This window comes from Sorex araneus, chromosome 11 (genome assembly GCF_027595985.1).
Source record: "Sorex araneus isolate mSorAra2 chromosome 11, mSorAra2.pri, whole genome shotgun sequence".
Classification (NCBI taxonomy): domain Eukaryota; kingdom Metazoa; phylum Chordata; class Mammalia; order Eulipotyphla; family Soricidae; genus Sorex; species Sorex araneus.
Window position 1 is genome coordinate 51,711,157 of NC_073312.1, and position 19,614 is coordinate 51,730,770.

A 19,614-nucleotide genomic window follows, 5' to 3' on the forward strand; every position below is an offset into this window, starting at 1 on the left:
AACAACAAAAATGTTTTTAAAAAAGAATGTTCCTTCATTCATATTAGACCCAAACTGAATGACCTAAATATTCCAATACAGGTGAACTGATAAACTGTGTCAAAGTCACTCAATGAAATACTAAACAATAAAAGGAAAGAAGTTACTTATATTAACAGGAGTGACTTTCAAGATGCTATATTAAAAATAGAAGTCAGACACAAAAGAGTAAATACTATATGGCTAAATTTATATGAGAACAAACCTACAGATTGCCTGCCACCAGGGTTAGGAATTTAAACAAAAATGCCTGAGAAAAACCTATTATAGTAACAAAACTGTTACATATATGGTGTTATATATGTATGGTGTTTTATATATGGTGTTATCTTATATGGTGATATTTATAAGAGTATCTGTGTGTGTAGAAAGAAAATTCCCTTAACTGTTATTTAAATAAAATATTAAACATTTGTGGGCCAGAGAGAGAGTACAGGGATCACACACACATCAACTGAAATCCCGCTGCTCATCAATCTGTTCGAGCGGGCACCAGTAACATTTCTCATTAACTTATTGTTACTGTGTTTGGCATATCCAATACGCACACTCACGGGTAGCTTGCCAGGCTCTGCCGTGCGGGCTCCATACTCTCAGTAACTTGCCAGGCTCTCTGAGAGGGGCGGAGGAATCGAACACGGGTTGGCCACGTGAAAGGCAAAAGCCCAACCGCTGTGCTATCACTCCAGCCCATTGTCTGAAATAAAATGGTTATAGTCTACTGAATTATAAATTATTCCTTGGGCTGGAGCGATAGTACTGCGGTAAGGCATTTGCTTTGTGGCTGACCTGGGTTCGATCCCCAGCATCCCATATGGTTCTATGAGCACCGCCAGGAGAAATTCCTGGATGAAGAGCCAGGAGTAACCCCTAAGCATTGCTGGGTGTGACCCAAAAGCCAAATATATATACACATATATACACATATACACACACACATATATATAAGGGCTGGAGCGATAGCTCAGCGGGTAGGTTGTTTGCCTTGAACGTGGCTGACCCGGGTTCGATTGCTCTGCCCCTCTCAAAGAGCCCAGCAAGCTACCAAGAATATCTCGCCTGGCAAGCTATCTGTGGCATATTCGATATGCCAAAAACAGTAACAAGTCTCACGATGGAGACGTTACTGGTGCCCAAGTGAGCAAATTGATGAGCAACGGGATGATAATGATACAGTGATAGATATATATATAGACACACACATCATCTTTGGAAATTACAACTTTTAGAATGCAAAACAAAGCCAAACTGTCTAGAATATCCAAAAGCATTCTGTATCTGTGCCATCCAACACATCAACGGCCACATGCAGCATTTAAAATCTGACTAGTAAAAATGATAATGAGTAAATTTACTTTCTTTTTAATTTAAATATAAAATTAAATGTAGCTAGTAGCTACTACATTGGATAGCACAAGTATAAAAAATATATGAAAAAATCTCACTGGAGCACAGTATAGATCTTAGTCAAATTCTAGAAATACAGCATGAAAATAAAATAGATAACAACCAACTTGAACTTTCACAATACTAAAAAATATTTTTAGCCGAATGCAACTTTGCAAAAATTTCTTAATATGCTTAGCTTTGTTTTCAAGTAGTTAATAAGGGAACGACAACCCAGAGCATAGTTCTAATTAGAAATGAGGAACAAGTTTTAATGGAAGTACCAGGAAACGAGAGAAAGTGTTCATGTAACTTTAGAGTTCACATCAGAGAAGGAAGGAAATACTGGCATACTTAGATATGATACAGATCAGTGAAACACATTTAATACACTTCATTTAAAAAAACAGGCTATGAATTCACAATTTAACTCTAAAAGAGTTCAGAAAGCTTTACAACTAAAATTAAGTGTAAACAATTACAATGACACCAGTTTTAAGTCAGAAAAGGAAAATATAACCTAAGTACACCAATCAACATAGCAGAATAGAATTACGAAGACAGGGGGCTGGAGCAATAGCACAGCGGGTAGGGAGTTTGCCTTGCATGCGGCCCGACCCGGGTTCAATTCCAAGCATCCCATATGGTCCCCTGAGCACCGCCAGGGGTAATTTCTGAGTGCAGAGCCAGGAGTGACCCCTGTGCATCACCAGGTGTGACCCAAAAAGAAAAAAAAATTACGAAGACATACATAAATATATATATATATATATATTTGTGTGCATGTACACATACAATATACAAAATGAGGCAAAAAATGGAGAAAATTACTTATTGAATATAAGTATTCAATATATAAAGGATATCTTATATATATATATAAACGGTAAAGACAAAAGAAAAAAGGGTTGAAGTAGAAGGGAATATTTAAATTCAAAAGAGCAATAAATAAAGTATAATCCCACAAGTTAGTTTTATGATTCTAAAGGTAAAAAACATAGCAGAACTCGGAGTCCCAAAAGTAGTCCCAAAGGGATGGAAAGCATATCTGTCATACACAGAATCCATAGCACTGTGTGGCCTCCCAACACCACCACATGGTCCCCAGCTCTATAAGAGCACAAGCTCCTAATTACTTTTCACTTCCATCTTCTCTACGTAACACCATGTTGTTTTGATTTACAGCAGGTATAGTGCTTGCCTTGCACACACAGCTGACCCTGATTCCATCCCTGAGGAGTGATCCCTGAGTGCAAAGTCCTGAGTACCAGCTGGGTGTGACCCCAAAACAACAAAAATTAAAAATAAAAATTATTAAGTTTTATCTATTAAAATGAAAAACTACTAAGTATGTTAAAAGACAAAAAATTTTAAAGGTAATGACAGGAACCAGAGAGAGTACAGTGGGTAGGGTGCTTGCTCTGTATGCAGCTAACCAAAGTTTAAATCCTGGCACTATATATGACCCCCCCGTCCTCCACCAGCAGTGATCCCTGATCATAATCAAGTGTAGCCCCCCCACCCCACCTGCCACCACATACACACAAAGAAATTCACCGAAAGAGTACACTGAATGTGAATATTGGTTGTTGTTTTTCTTCTTTCTTTCTTTCTTTCTTTTCTTTCTTTCTTTCTTTCTTTCTTTCTTTCTTTCTTCCTTTCTTCCTTCCTTTCTTTCTTCCTTCCTTCCTTCCTTCCTTCCTTCCTTCCTTCCTTCCTTCCTTCCTTCCTTCCTTCCTTCCTTTCTTTCTTTCTTTCTTTCTTTCTTTCTTTCTTTCTTTCTTTCTTTCTTTCTTGTTATTGTCCTTATTTGTTTGGGGGCCTCACCAAGCTCTGCTCAGGGCTTACTCTTGGCTCTGTTCTCAAGGATTATTCCTGGCCAGGATCCGGTTAATGAATACAGGTAAGCTGCATGCAAGGCAAGTGCCTTACATGATGCACTCTCTCTGGTCCCAACTTTGTTTTTCTTAAAAACAGGGTATAAGGAACAGGAAGAGTTTAAGAGATAGAGTATGTCTGGCATGTTTGAGGCCCTGAGTTTGATACCTGTAACCACATGCCCCCTCCCTACCACTGCTGGCCTAAGTCAACACCACAAGACTAAACAAAAAGAAAGGCGCCACTATACACACATCCTAACATCATGAGGGTTGATGGGAACATTTTATGTTTTTCATCTGTGTAAAAAAAAAAAATTCTGAGTATAAGAGTTTTAGAGAAATTTAGGGGCTGGAGCAATAGCGCAGCAGGTAGGGCCTTGCATGCGGCCAACCCGGGTTCGATTCCCAGAATCCCATATGGTCCCCTGAGCACCAGGAGTAATTCCTGAGTGCAAAGCCAGGAGTAACCCCTGTGTATCACCAGGTGTGACCCAAAAAGAAAAAAAAAAAGTTTTAGAGTAATTTAAAGAAATAAGAAGCAAGGGCCAGAGCTTGGTATACAGGTAGGACGTCTGCCTTGCATGCGGCCGACTCAGGTTCAATCCCTAGCATTCCATATGGTCCCCTGAGAACCACCAGGAGTAACCCCTGAGCACTGCTGGGTGTGATCAAAAAAGAAAACAAACAAAAAAGAAAAGAAATACGAAGTAGTTTATTATAAATATATTTGGGCAGAGGAAATTTATAGGGGATATATGATGTGTTTGGGCTGCTAAGCTCCCAAAAACCAATCCAATATGAAGAGATTTTCAAGAGGTGGAAAGGACAGTCCCTTTTCTAGTTTATTCTTACCATGTGTGCAGGTCACAATCAATAAGGTTCTCCTATTCCCTACACAATGAATCCTTACTAGGTACTGAGAGCAAGGTACAGTGTGGTAAGGGGAAATTCCTGAAAAACTAGTTGTTTACGATTACAGTCAACAATATCCATTCATGGCAGCAGGACTTAAAAGCCACAACTATCCAAGCAAAATCTCCTAAAACCACTATTCTCATGCTTTAACTATGCCTTGCTTTCATCAGCTTCTGCAAATCCTCCAAGCCTAGTTCTCTAATTAAGAACTATTTAGGGCCAGAGATGCTACAGTGGATGAGATGTTTGTTTTACAAGCAGACAACCTGTATTTGATCCCTGGTCCCACACATGGTCCCCCCAAGCCCTCCAAGAGTGATCCCTGGGCAGAGGTAGGAGTTAGTCCTGAGCACCTCTGGGTGTGGAACTACTTATTACATGATCTTATAACCTTATTTAATGTGAAACGGGTTTTATTTAAACCACTGTATCACTGTCATCCCATTGTTCATCGATTTACTCGAGTGGACGCCAGTACAGTCTCCATTCGTCCCAGCCCTGAGATTTTAGCAGCCTCTCCTTACTCATATTTCCCAACGATTGAAGGCTCTTTCAGGGTCAGGGGAATGAGACCTGTTATTTTATTCAAATGACAAAGGAAAAAACTGGTTTTGGTTTTTGGAGGGCTTAGACTTAGAGAGAGTCGGGGGACCATACAGGGTGCCAGGGATCAAAACTGGGGCAGCAGTATTTGCAAGACAATAATGTACTACCTCTCTAGCCCCATTTTTAAAAATTTACTTAAAGAAATGAGAGAGGGAGAGAGGGGGAGAGAGAGAGAGAGGGGGAGAGAGAGAGAGAGAGAGAGAGACTCAGGAAAGAACCTGAGCTTCTCCAAAGAGGGAAAAGCTGAAAGTACACATCTCAAGATGTGATGTGAGCCCATCACACATCACAGAAGTCATATAACTTTTCATTCCTTTCTAACCAAATTTAGACTTACTTTCTGTCACATGCAACCAAGAACTCTGACTTTACTTACAGTATTTTCCTAATTTTGCTTTTTTTTTTTCGTGAGAGAAACAAACAAATCAAACTTCTTTGTGGGTTCTCCCAACAAAATCAAACATTACTTAGGAAACACTCACCACCATGGCCACCCCTCCCACTTCCTCCTCTCTCCTCCCAAGGATTTCATGCCCACAATTGGCTTACTGCCTTATTAAGTTTGATACAATGGAAAGGCGGAAAAAAGGCAAGAAAACGGCACTTTCCAAAGGGAAATGAGAAATTTTAATTGTAGATACTTGGAAAGTAGAAACTAAAAATTTAGACAAGAGCAGGGGTAAGACTCTCAAACCTTGAAAAATCTAGGAAACCAGTCTAACAAAACTTACTTCTGATAAGTTCAATTATAAAAAGTCTAAATTCTACTAAAGACAAATGTGGCAATGAAAAATCTCTACAGTTTAAAAGTTTTTGTTTTCTCAAAGAACTGCTTTCAAATTGTTCTAAAAACGCTAGCAATGTGTATTTTTAAAATTTTAAATTTTTGTCAAAATGTTATTAAAAAAATTAGGGGCCGGAGCGATAACACAGCGGGTAGGGCGTTTGCCTTGCACGCGGCTGACCCGGGTTCGATCCCCGGCATCCCATATGGTCCCCCAAGCACTGCCAGGAGCAATTCCTGAGTGCAAAGCCAGGAGTAACCCCCTGAGCATCGCTGGGTGTGACCCAAAAAGCAAAAAAAAAAAAAAAAATGTTATTAAAAAAATTAGTAATAAAGTACAATTTAGGGAAAGTGGCAAAATAAGAAGCACCAGGAATCCACCCTCCTACCTAGACAAAAACTGTACAGGCATAATGTCTGATGTCACTACTTTGGAACTGTGGGCTCTATTCAAAAGTTTCCAATTTTCCGGGGAAAGTTTAGACAGAATATAAGGAAGCTTCAGTTTATCTCAAGTCTTATTTGACAGCAGCTATGCACCACTCAGGCTCCATGAGGAGCCTGCACCAATTTCTGAGACTGCATCCTCCAAATATGTGTTGTGACTGCTAACTGTAGCTTCTGACTGTGGACTTGGTGAACAGAAGTAAGCAGGCTGCCACTGATGCAATCCCCACGGACTGAAATGGCTTCAGAGGATTTACTATCCAAAGTCTGTTTTTCCTTTTCTTCATCTTTTCCCCCTATTCCCCTTAGGAGCAACAGCACAGCCGGTAGGACATTTGCCTTGCATGCGGCCCACCCAGGTTCAATTCCTCCGTCCCTCTCAGAGAGCCCGGCAAGCTACCTGACCGCACAGCAGAGTCTGGCAAGCTACCTGTGGTGTATTCGATATGCCAAAAACAGTAATAAGTCTCACAATGGAGACGTTACTGGTGCCCACTCGAGCAAACTGAGGAACAACTGGAGGACAGTGCTACAGTTATTTTAGGTCAGTCATTCAAGCATAACATCTGGGTATAGGTGTTTTCCATGTGAAACTAAGTTTCCAACTCTGAGTGAATACCAAGAGATACATTTGCTTGACCAGCCAGTCAAAGTATATTTATTTTTTCTACAAAACTTTAAAATGTCTTCTTTGGGGCTGGAGCAATAGTACAGAGGGTAGGGTGTTTGCCTTGCACGCGGCCGACCTGGGTTCGATTCCCAGCATCCCATATGGTCCTCTGAGCACCGCCAGGGGTGATTCCTGAGTGCAGAGCCAGGAGTAACCTCTGTGCATTGCGAGGTGTGACCCCCCCCCAAAAAAAGTAAAATGTCTTCTTCAGTTATCTTTATCATTTTTCATCATTGGACTTTAAATAAATTGCTAAATTGTATAAGAAGAGCACAGGTTTTCTTATCTTTTGCGGGCTACATTCCACAGCGCTCAGATGTTATTCCTGGGTCTGTGTTCAGACATAATTCCCTGGCTGTGCTTGGGGCACCATATGCAGATCATACTACAGTGGCTATATGTATGCAAGGCTTGTGCCTTCAACACAAGCAGAGAGACTCAGAATATTCTCTCTCTCTCTCTCTCTCTCTCTCTCTCTCTCTCTCTCTCTCTCTCTCTCTCTCCCCCCCCCCACTCCCATGGTCAAAGCTTCAGAGTTTTGAGTATATAATATACTAGATGAGCCCCATTATATGAAATTATTCTGTACAATACTAAATATAATGGAGAACACAGATAATGAATATATCCAAATCCACAGAATGTACAACACCAAGAATAACCTTAAATGCAAAGTTATGAACTTTGGATGATAATGATGTGTCAGTGTACATGCATCACTTAAAATTAATAATGGAGGAAAAGCACATGTGGAAGGAGGGAGTGTACAGGAAATCTCTAATTTATATTCAATATACTTGTGAGACTGAAAAAGTTCTAAACACATTAAAAGTCTTGGGGCCAGGCAGAGAGTACAGTGCTTGCCTTGCTTGCCACTGACCCCACTTGATCCCAGGCACCATACATGATTCCCTGAGCATCACCAGAATTACCCCTTAGCACAGGACCAGAAATAGTTTCTGAGCAACACTGGAAGTGGCCCATACACTACCCTATACACAAACCAACAGGCTATTAAAAAAGAAAAAAAAGGAGGACTGGAGAGATGATACAGAAAGTAAGGGATCGGTCTTGCATGCCATCAAACTGAGTTTGATCCCCAGAATCTCAAGCCCTGCCAGGAGTGATCCTTGGGTGATGAGCCAAGAGCAAGCCAGGAGCACAGCTGGGTGTGGCCCAAGAACCAAAAGAAATAAAGAAAAACACTCCACAGCTAACATATTACACAATAATAGAAGACTGTTCCAGTAAACAAACTCAGCAAAGTAGTAGCATACAAAATATGCAACGATCAGTTGTATTTTCATACTAAAAACTAAAAATCCAAAAGAATTTTTCTCAAACTTATATTTTCCATGTGAAAGGAATAAATGATCCAGTTGTTTTATGCCCCCCCTCCCAAGCTATTGGGAGACCCTAAAGATATCAATCCTGGCAGTGTTTGGAGCCACCAGAGTTACTTTCTCAGTGTAAGGGGTGGGGCATACAATACAGGGATCAAACCCAGAGCCAATATACTTTCAGCTACACTCCTACCCCTCTTTTTAATTTTATCTATGGATATAATAATCTATACATAACTAAAAAATAAAGTTTAATGAAATCAAAAACCCAAATAAAATGAAAGGCGGCCTGTGTATGCTCTTGAACTAAAGACCTGATACTGCAAAGATTTCGATACTGCCCAACACGAAAATTGCAAATTCAAATAATTACTATTAAAATCCTGACAATTTTATTTCCAGAAATAGAAAATTCCATCTTAAGATTCACATGGACTCTAAAGAGCGTGAATGGCCAAATAAAAGCCCTGAAGAACAAAAGCTTTAGGTCTCAAAGTTCCTGATTTCAACTGACTACAAAGCTAGAAAACATGGCACTGGCTTGGCTACAAAGCTAGGAAGCATCGACCCACACCAAACGAACTGAACTGAAAGCCCAAAAATAAACCTAATATATATGATGAAAATTGTATTTTAACAAGTGTGCTACTGGCATTCAATGGGGAAAGGTCAGTCTTTTCAATAAATGGTACTGGGAAAACTGAGTATCTGCATGCTAAAGCCAACAGCTTTTAAACCACATATAAAAATTAACCAAATATAAAAATCTTAAGCAAGATATAAAATCCTAAATTATCTTAAACCATATATAAAAATTAACTCAAAGCAGATCAAAAACCTAAAAAAGATGTAAAACTTTTATTCTATAAAATGGAAACATAGGATAACTGTTTCATGACCTTACTAGATTTAGCAATGATTGTGACATCTAAAATACAGGCAACAAAATATATATTGGACTGCATCAAATTATAAACTATACATGAAAGGAGACATCAACATTGTAAAAAAGCCAATGAAAGAATGGAGAAAAATATTGCAACCAATATTATTTGAAAAGAATTGAGACCCAGGATATATATAGAACTCTTAGTAAAATTTAAATTTTTTGGTTTGACTGTTTTTTGTTTGTATGGGAGCTATAAACAGCTGTATTCAAGGCTCTATGATCAGGGATCACTCTGGGCAGTGCTCGGGGGACAATATGGGGTATCTGGGATCAAATCCCTACTGGCCACATGCAAAGCAAGCATCCTGCCTACTGTACTACTGCTCTGGCTCCTAAAATTTAAGTTTCTTAAAAATACAATTTATATTAGGGTCAGAGTAGGTCACTGTAGAAAACCACAGTACTGTATAAATTCCTTAGAAAATTAAGCAATCAACATTTGACCATTTCCAGGTGTAAATTCAGGCCTTGAAAGTGATATATACAATAACCTTTCAATACCTGTATTGCAAATCATAATGCCAGAGAGACATGAAAAGTGGTGCCTGCCGTAGAGGCTTGATCCCTGGCATCACATGGTTGCCAACGCACCATAAAAGGAGCAACCCCTTAACACCAAAACTAAGAGCAGCTCCAGAACACACTGGTTCATCCACATTCACACTAGAATTATTTATAAAATATAAAAGGCAAAGACACCTAAAACATTATTTCAATTAAAAATAGGAAGGGGCGGAGGCTGTAGCGACAGCACAGCGGTAGGGCGTTTGCCTTGCACACGGCCGACTCGGGTTTGGTTCCCAGCATTCCATATGGTCCCCTGAGCACTGCCAGGGGTAATTCCTGAGTGCAGAGCCAGGAGTGACCCCTGTGTATCACTGGATGTGACCCCGCCCCCCAAAAAATAGGAAGGGGCAAGCACCATCCCTCACCTCCCCAGGTGAGATCTAGGCCCTCAACCCTAGCATGCTAAGCACCTGCCTTCAAAATTATACCACCAGGTCTAAATACCACTGAGAGTTGCCCTGGCACCCCAACACTTCTGGGTAAAAGGCCTTAAAAAAAATTATAGTGGGAGGGAGAGACAGCAGAGTGAGTAAGACATTTGCCCTGCACACTTGCGGACAACCTAGGTTCAATCCCCGAAACGCCATATGGCTTCCCCAAGCTTGGCAGGAGTGAGCACAGAGCCAGAAGTCAGTCCTGATCACCACCGGATAAGGCCCCAAAACAAACTAACAAACAAAAAGCAATAACTAATAGAGGGGGGATGGGAATGAGCAAGTGTCCATCAATGAATGAAAATTAAACATCATAGTATCAATAAATTTTAAAGACATCATGCTAAAAGAAACAAGATACAAAAAGACAAGTATTACATGACTCCACTTTTATAAGGTAGCTATGAAAGTCAAACACAGAGAAAAGAGAACAGTATTTGAGAGCAGTTAAGAGGAGTGGGCAGTGATGATTATTAAGGAATGTTTCAGTAAAAATCATTTAAAAAAAAGTTTTACATTGGGATCGAAGAGATACAGTACAGAAAGTAAAATACCACCCATACAAGCAACTGATCCTGGTTGATCCCTAGTACAGCATATGTACTACTGCTGCTCCCCCAGCATCTCCAGGAGTGACCCACAATACTCTCCCTCTCAAATTAAGTTTATTAAAAAGAAATGAACCATCCACAGTAAATAAAAAGTTTTAGATTAAAAAAAAACTTTCTTAAGGTAAAATAAAAAAGTTTGGAGGCTAGGAAAGATGGTTCAGTAGTAGGTAGGAACTCACCTTGCTGCAGACAACCTAGGTTTGCTACTCAAAACCACTTATCCAATTGTGGTCTCCCAATCCCTGTTAGGAGTGATCCTTGAGCACAAAGCCAGTAGTAAGTCCTAAACAATATTGAGTGTGGAATCAAGAAAATTTTTTACAAGATAAATAGCAGTGCTGGTTGCATAACATCAACAAGTACTTATTGACATTCAAGTATAGACTAAAAAGTGGTAACCGTGGAATGAATTTTACTTATTTTCCACCACAATTAAAAACGAATACTTGACTCCATCGCATTCACTCTCAAACCTTTATTTCTTATCCCACAAAGCAACCACCCTCAATTACCTGAATTCTTTGAGAATTTTAATACTATACTCAGTACTACTATTGATTTAACAATTACCTATATACTTTCTGTCACAGTAGAGAGGGTTTGCAAAATCAAGGAGTACCAACAAGTTTCCTTTTTCTTCATTTCAAATAGAAATATTACAATTTTGGGTTGAATCCATACATATTACTCATTACTTCCTGTTTCTAATTCATCTAGTTTCCCAAGAATCTCACTCTGCTCCAATGAGTAGTTGCTACTCAGTTTATGGCATCCTGTGCTCTTTTGTTACTTCTGAGCTGAAGACTATTTAATAAAAGCCTTTACTTTCATGGTTTATTCCCTTTGCTTTGTGAGGGCATAATGACTAGTAACCTACCAAGAAATGTTTTGTGAACATTTCTGTAGTCCTTGAACTGCTTCTCCCCGTACTTTCACACTTTCTTTGATGACAGGCTTGATACACAATTCTAAGCTGACCGCAGATTCTTTGAAGTGCTATCCTACCATCTTTCTTAAATTCTATTGTCAAGAAGATACCATTCATATTCCCAGTCCTTCCAAAATGACCCTGAATGTTCCTGAGGCAGTCTCATTATTTCTGATACTCTTACAGAAATTTCATAATAATTTGTTATTGTCCTATTTCATTTTTGTTTGGCACTATATATGGTTTTTTTCAATCTAGACAATCAAATCCTAAATTTTCTGGTGTAATAATATCAGAAAACACCTTCTTTAATGATTTTCCACACTGTATGGAAAATACTGTAATAAGCCAAAAAAAAGGACAGACTAAGAAATCAAACCCAGATGTGTCTCATGCAAGGCAAGTGCCCTTCCACTGTACTATCTCACTGGCCCTTATGAATAACTTTGGAAACCACAATGCCTTCATTAAGAAAATAATTTTTTTTTTTTTTTTTTTTTTTTTGCTTTTTGGGTCACACCTGGCGATGCACAGGGGTTACTCCTGGCTCTGCACTCAGGAATTACCCCTGGCCGTGCTCAGGGGACCATATGGGATGCTGGGATTTGAACCCGGGTCGGCCGCGTGCAAGGCAAACGCCCTACCCGCTGTGCTATCTCTCCAGCCCCAAGAAAATAAATTTTTAACATCAAAAATATTTCTTTTTAAAGGACAGGCTAAATTAGTCTAGAGTTTCCAGTTTTTGTCCTCTGATATGTAAGATTATATGGTTATTTAATAAATCACAGTTGAAATCTAAAAGAGCTTCTAGCTCTCAACTTCACTCAACCTCACTATTTACCAACTGTGGCACATGGGACAGAGTATATACTTGTTTTAAACCATTTATATAATGAGGGTAGATTTAAGAATTTAACAAAATGACATGTGTAGGGGCCAGATACATAATACAGTGGGTAGGCAAGTGGCCAACCCAAGTTCAATTCCTAGGACCACATATGGGTACAAGGTTTTCTTTTGGGCTTACAAACATGTTTTGAAAACTAATAAAAATGGTAGTCACAAAACCTGTGGCAGTACCAAAAATATGTGGCTGAACTATATAATTTAAAACATTTTTTCAAATGTAGGAAAAGGGGCTAGATAGAGCAGTGGGTACTTGCCTTGCACACCACCAACCTGAGTTCTATCCCCACAATACATAACGGTCTCCTCGAGCCCTGCCAGGAAAAAATACTTGGGCAGAGCCAGGAGTAAGCCCTCAGCACCACCAGATTGGCCCTGAAACAAACAAAAAATTATTGGAATTTTTCTAGTATCTTTCCTCTTATTTAGAAGCTTTCCCTTAACTAACCTTTTGCTAATTCTTTATTTTATTCTTTTTTACTTTTGATGGAGCAAGGCACATTCTATACAACTGAACCACTTCATTGGTCCTTCTTCCCCATTCTTTTTATTGATTTATTTTGGTTTTGGGCCACACCCGAATGCCATGGTTTAACTTGGTTCTGTGTTTAGGGACCACACATGACAGGGTTCAGGGGCCAAAACGAGTGCAAAGATCAAACACAGGTCAGAAATGTTCAAGGCAAGCACCATACCTACCACACAATCTCTCTTGCTATTTTTCAATTGTTCTGAACAGAATAACCGTACTCCCCTTTTTAGTAAAAATCAGTTGACTGAGATCAGATATCAATTAAAAGGGAATAATCAGAAAGCTTCTTCAGCAATAAGTCGTATTTTTTTAAATAGTATAAAAGGAAGGCACTAGATTCAATTATAATAAAATTTCTAAAATACAGTAAAAACAAATAAAGCTATAGTATAAAAGATATATACTAAATATGAGAGTCTCTTGCCCACACGCCTGGCTGTCTTCCCCAGGGCCCCTCGGAGGGGATGGGCTCCAGCTTCCCTCCCCACCCCAAGCACAGCTCCCGGTGGCGAAGACCACCAGAACCTAGCTGCAGCCATGCTGGAGGCTCCTCTCTACACGTTCGGACAGGCCTCATGCATGAAGGTACCGGCAGAGGAACCCAGGTGTGTGTAATCCCATCAACGGTCAACATCCAGAGACTTAAAAGCAAGCTCTCAGAAGAGAGCGATGCAGAGAGTCTCTTGCCCGCACTCCTGGCTGTCTTCCCCGGGGCCCCTCGGAGGGGATGGGCTCCAGCTTCCCTCTTCACCCCAAGAAGAGCTCCCAGCGGCCGAAGACCACCGGAACCTAGCTGCAGCCATGCTGGAGGCTCCTCTCTAGCATGTTCGGACAGGCCTCATGCATGAAGATACTGGCAGAGGAACCCAGAGCTCCCGGCGGCCGAAGACCACCAGAACCTAGCTGCAGCCATGCTGGAGGCTCCTCTCTACACGTTCGGACAGGCCTCATGCATGAAGGTACCGGCAGAGGAACCCAGGTGTGTGTAATCCCATCAACGGTCAACATCCAGAGACTTGAAAGCAAGCTCTCTTTAGCCTGCTTCTCCCTTTGGGAGAAACTGGCAGTCTTCTGAGTGTTTCCTGCCCACATGGGACAGCCTTGCAAGCTTCCCATGGTGTATTTTTATGCAAAATCTAGTAACAAGTTGGATCTCATTCCCCTGACCTGAAGAGCCCCCAGTGCAACATCGTTGGGAGGGCCAAGTCCAGATGGACTTCTAAGATCTCAGGGAAAGGACGAAATGAGATGCTACTGGGCTATCGTGATCGTGATCGTGATCATGATAAAAGATAATATAGTCTTGGGATCAGAGCAGTAATACAGGGGTTAGAGCACTGGCCTTGCACACGAATGACTCGGGTTTGATCCCCAGCACCCCATATGGGTCCCCCAGCCCCACCACAAGTGAACCCTAAGTGAAGAGCCAAGAGTAAGCTGCTATCACAAGCAGGTACGACCCCCCAAAAATAAAATGCTCTGAGACTTGAGGTCAGAGAGATAATAGAGGGATTAAGTGCTTATCTCGCATGCAGCCTATCTGGGTTCCATCCCCATATGGTCCCCTAAGCACCACCAAAAGTGATCTCTGAGCACAGAATCAAGAGTAAGTCTGGAGGCTGGAGCAATAGCAGAGCGGGTAGGGCATTTGCCTTGCACGCGGCCAATCCGGGTTCGATTCCCAGCATCCCATATGGTCCCCTGAGCAGAGCCAGGGGTAATTCCTGAGTGCAGAGCCAGGAGTGACCCCTGTGCATCGCTGGGTGTGGCCCAAAAAAGAAAAAAAATGAGTAAGTCTGAGTACTTTTTGGAGTGGTCAAAAACCCAAAAATAACAATAATAGACTTTTTAAAATCATTATATATCACCAGATTAAGCTCTAAACATTTACTTATTAAATAGAATACTGCCACTTTGGAAATCTTTTCAATAAAAGGATAATTTCATACTAATTGAGACTAGAAGAAAATATTGTTATGAGTCTTTGTCATTTTAACAGTGACCCAATTCTGTTTCATAAGATATTCATAAAAATTATATTTAGGGGCTGGAGCGATAGCACAGCGGGTAGGGCGTTTGCCTTGCATGCGGCCAACCCGGGTTCAAATCCCAGCATCCCATATGGTCCCCTGAGCACTGCCAAGGGTAATTCTTGAGTGCAGAGCCAGAAGTAACCCCTGTGCATTGCCGGGTGTGACCCAAAAAGCAAAAAAAAAAGAAAAAAAATTATATTTAGTATTATAAAAGGAAAAGATGAGAGAAGGTATGTGAGAAAGAGAGGGAAAAAGGAGGAAAGAAAAAGTATGCCAGCATATAAGAATTTGATTCTATGGAGATTTATAATGCACAGTGGCCTATTAGAGGTTCTGCAGCTATAAAGTCAGTTCACCTCCATTAAGCATACATTTTCCTGATTTATTAAGGACAAAACAGTTCTACAGCTGTGTCTATTAAACACATGAAGCATCAATTTGTTAGAGTGCTTAGATTTATACCAGATCACACAGATTCAGTTTTAACCCAAGGGAAAAGATTAACATACATATCAAAGAATAATCAATTATCTGAATAAAACATTGCTTCATAGTACCAGCAGGTTAGAGTAAGAACTTTGTAACAAGATGACACAGGAGAGGTGGCAATGATAGGACAAGAAGAAAATATCAGTAAAAAAATACTTCTTCAGTTTTCCTTCTTGGAAATGTAAACTATCTTACCATATCAAGTCTAATTACTTATTAAACAAAATATGCAGTCAAATGGTACCCAAAAAATTTGACTGGATTACTTCTCCTTCCTTTTCTTTTTGCAGGGGAAGGGAGGGGGGGGGAAATGGAAGGGTGAGGGTTGGGACACATCTGACTATGCTCAGGTTTACTCCTCGCTATGCACCTGATGCTCTAGGCTTACTTCCCGCAGGGCTCATGGAACGTGTGGGATGCCAGGGATCAAACCCAGGTCTGCCACATGCCAAGCCAAATACCCTACCCCCTGTACTATCACTCTTACCCTAACTTTTTATATTAATTCTTGATACTAAGAAGCAACCTCAAAAGGAAAAGCTAAAAATTGACACAAAATTCTTTGCATTTACCTCAAGTGTAAAATTCAGATTTCCACTACAAACCACATCCCAAAATAATTAAGGAATGCTTGAAAGGGGCTGGAGTGATAGTACAGCAGGTAGGGCATTTGCCTTGCACACGGCCGACCCGGGTTCAATTCCCAGCATCCCATATGGTCCCCCAAGCACCGTCAGGAGTAATTCCTGAGCACAGAGCCAGGAGTAACCCCTGAGCATTGCCGGGTGTAACCAAAAAGCAAAAAAATAAAAATAAAACAAAATAAAGAATGCTTGAACATTTTAGGATGAAGATATTTGTGGATTTGGGGAAGTAGAGGAGCCCACACCTGGAGATGCTCAGGAGTTGACTCCTGGCTCTGGCTCAGATAATAACTATTGTATTGTCACTTCAGACCATGCAATTTAATTTTACTCAAAGCAATAATACACAATAGTAAAGTCTTAAATCTACATAAAATTTCCTATTTGAAAGTCCAGAGAGATAGTACAACAGGTAGGGTGCTTGCCATGCACATGGCCAACCCGAGTAGGATCTCCAGCAACCCATGGTCCCCCAAACCTACCAGGAGTGACCCCTGAGACAGAGCCACAAGTAAGCCCTGAGCACAGCTGGATGTGGCCCAAAAACAAAAGCCAAAAAAAAAAAAATTAGATAATATTTAAAATACATTTTAACTATCCCAATAAAAGGCAAAAAAAAAAATCCAACTAAAAGTTTTGGTTTGAAAAAAAAAAAGTAGAGTGCCAGATAGTACAGAGGTTAGGGTGTTTGCTTTGTATATAGCCTATCCCAGTTTGATTCCCAGCACCACACAGGGTCCCCTAGCACCACCAAAAATGATCCTTGTGCAAAGTTGGTTGTGGTCCCAGGCCACCACCCGACCTCAAAAAAAGAAAAGGTACAAGACAATAGGCTCTGAGCACAGGAATCAATCCTGGCAGGCAAGGGGATCATATGGGATGCCAGGTACAAAAGCTGGGTCAGCCTCATGCAAAGCCAATGCTCTACCCACTGTACTATTGCTCCAGACCACTCATTTTCATTTTTCATTTTGGAAAAAAGACTGCATAACTTCCTTAATGAACACTGCTGCTGCTGCTGCTGTTGTTGTTGTTGTTTTAGGGGGGAAGAGGTCAGCAAAATAGTACAGCAGTTAGGGTCCTTACCTTGCACTAGGGGATCACCAGCACAACACATAGTCCTCTCAGTACTTCCAAGAATGAGCCCTAAGAGCTAGGATAAGTCCTGAGTACTGTCAGGTGTGGCCACTGTCACTGTCACTGTCATCCCGTTGCTCATCAATTTGTTCGAGCAGGCACCAGTAACGTCTCTCATTGAGAGACTTATTGTTACTGTGTTTGGCATATCCAATACGAATGGGTAGCTTGCCAGGCTCTGCCGCTTGGGCTTGATACTCTCGGTAGCTTGCGGGGCTCTCCGAGAGGGACGGAGGAATCGAACTCGGGTCGGCCTCGTGAAAGGCGAACGCCCAACCGCTGTGCTAACGCTCCAGCCCAGGTGTGGCCACAAGACAAAAGAATTAAAATGAAACATATTTTAAAAACTGTAAGTCAAAGAGATGGTAAGAGGTAAGCATTAGCCTTGCATGAGATTGATGCTGGTTAAAACCTGTCATTGCAAATGATTCCCCCAAGCACTGCCAGGAATGATGCCAGAGTAGAGCAGAATCATGAATAAGCCTTGAGCACAACCCAGTGTACAGTGTAGCCCAAAACCCCTTTCCCACCTTTAAAAAAAAAAAAACAGAACAACAGAAAATAATAATACTGCTACTGCACTGATCATTTATCACTCAGGTTTTCCCAAAGTGATACCAGCCCTATGGGGGACACTGAAGCAATTCAAGAGGGCAATAGTTACCTTGAATGCTACTGGGGTGCTTCTTGACTATTTGATCAACTTCTGTGGGTAGGGAGAAATGCAGGGCTTGTTTCTTTTCTTTTCTTTTCTTTTTTAAGGTAGTAAACCAAATAATTTTGGGAAGCTCTGATCTAAGCTATAAAGATTGTACCACAGACTGCATGGCCCAGTGACTCTCGCTGCTCATGTCCCCTATTCTCCATTTTACTCCATTTACTTCACTCTCTTTTCCTATCACCCACTGCAAGTTTGTTTTTGCTTGGGGTGTTGTTTTGCTTTTTTTTTTTTTTGGTCTTGTTTTGTTCTGTTCTGTTTTGGGGCCATGGCCAGCTGTGCTCAGGGCTTATCCCTGCTCTACACACAGTGACTCTTATACAGTGCAGGAGATCAAACCTGGGCCAGTTGCATACAAGGCAAGTGCCTTGACCCTTGCACTGTTTCTCCGGCCCCACCCACTGCATTCTCATAGATATGTATTATTACAGCCAATTTAAATGTCCCTCTCATGGGTCTGTGATGATAAGCATTCCTGACTTGCATCATACCTAACTATGAGAAGGCAAATTCATTTTCCCTTTTTTGGTTTGGTTTTGGTTTGAAGGTCATCCCTGACCATATGTTGATGCCCGGGAGACCATATGTAGTTCTGGAGATTGAACCTGGGTTAGCCACGTGCAAAGCAAGTGCCCCACCCACTGTACTATCTCTCTCTGGCCCTATTTTCCTATTTTTAAGTCCTTAAACAGTACCTCTGACAATCTCGTGGCATCTATTGTTACAACAGAAACCAGAAAGAAGTTCAGAGGGCTTTTTTTGGGATTTTTATAGATTCTGAATTTAATTTTTAATATAAAGACAAAAAAATACCCAATTCAATACAGTTGGCTTTCCTTGTGAATTCACACAATCATGAGTGAGTTATGCGCCATATTGTAAGGTCTACTATGGCCCCTCTCCTAAACAATATAGCCTTTTTTCTTGTCAATATTCCCTAAACAATATAGTACAAGAATTACTTATGTAGCACTTACATTAGGTATTTTAAGCAATCTAAAGAGGATTTAAAGTATCCAAGCTACTCACAAACAATATGATTAATTTGAGCATTTGTAGATTTTGTTGTACATGGGATCCTGAAGTTAACCTTCCAGAGATACTAAGAGAAAACTGCACAGCAAAATATATTAACATGATTTACACAGCAGACACAAATTCCTGAGAGCACTAGGAAGTATTCATGTCATAAATATATTCTGAACTGAATGATACACTTTAAAAATTATGAAAAATCATAAAGTGAACAAAACTAGACTGGTAAGCCAAAAAATTCCTTTCTATATCCTTATTACCAAGTTCCTTAGTATACTTAAGCCCCATTACAAACTACACAAAAATACATAGTATCAGTTATCTAAATCTTAGGATGAATAAATTTAAGTACATAAACCACTAACTAAAGAGTTTTTAAGCCTAATATCCAATTATAAAATAAAAAATAAAAATCATAATGTAACTCATTACACTGTCCTGGTGAGAGGCATTATATGGAGTCCATAAAGCCATATCACATTCACCTGAGTATGTAAAAGGTCAGTTCTTATCAAGTGAACTGTAATCCAGAGGTCCATTAAGTCACTAAAAAAAGACAGG

General features: G+C 40.5%; 1 protein-coding gene across 1 annotated transcript in view; it reads right to left on the reverse strand.

Moving 5' to 3' along the window:
- Positions 1 to 19,614, reverse strand: part of PTEN (phosphatase and tensin homolog) — a 103,857-nt gene that overhangs the window by 60,767 nt on the left and 23,476 nt on the right. The gene's annotated exons all lie outside the window — the stretch shown is intronic.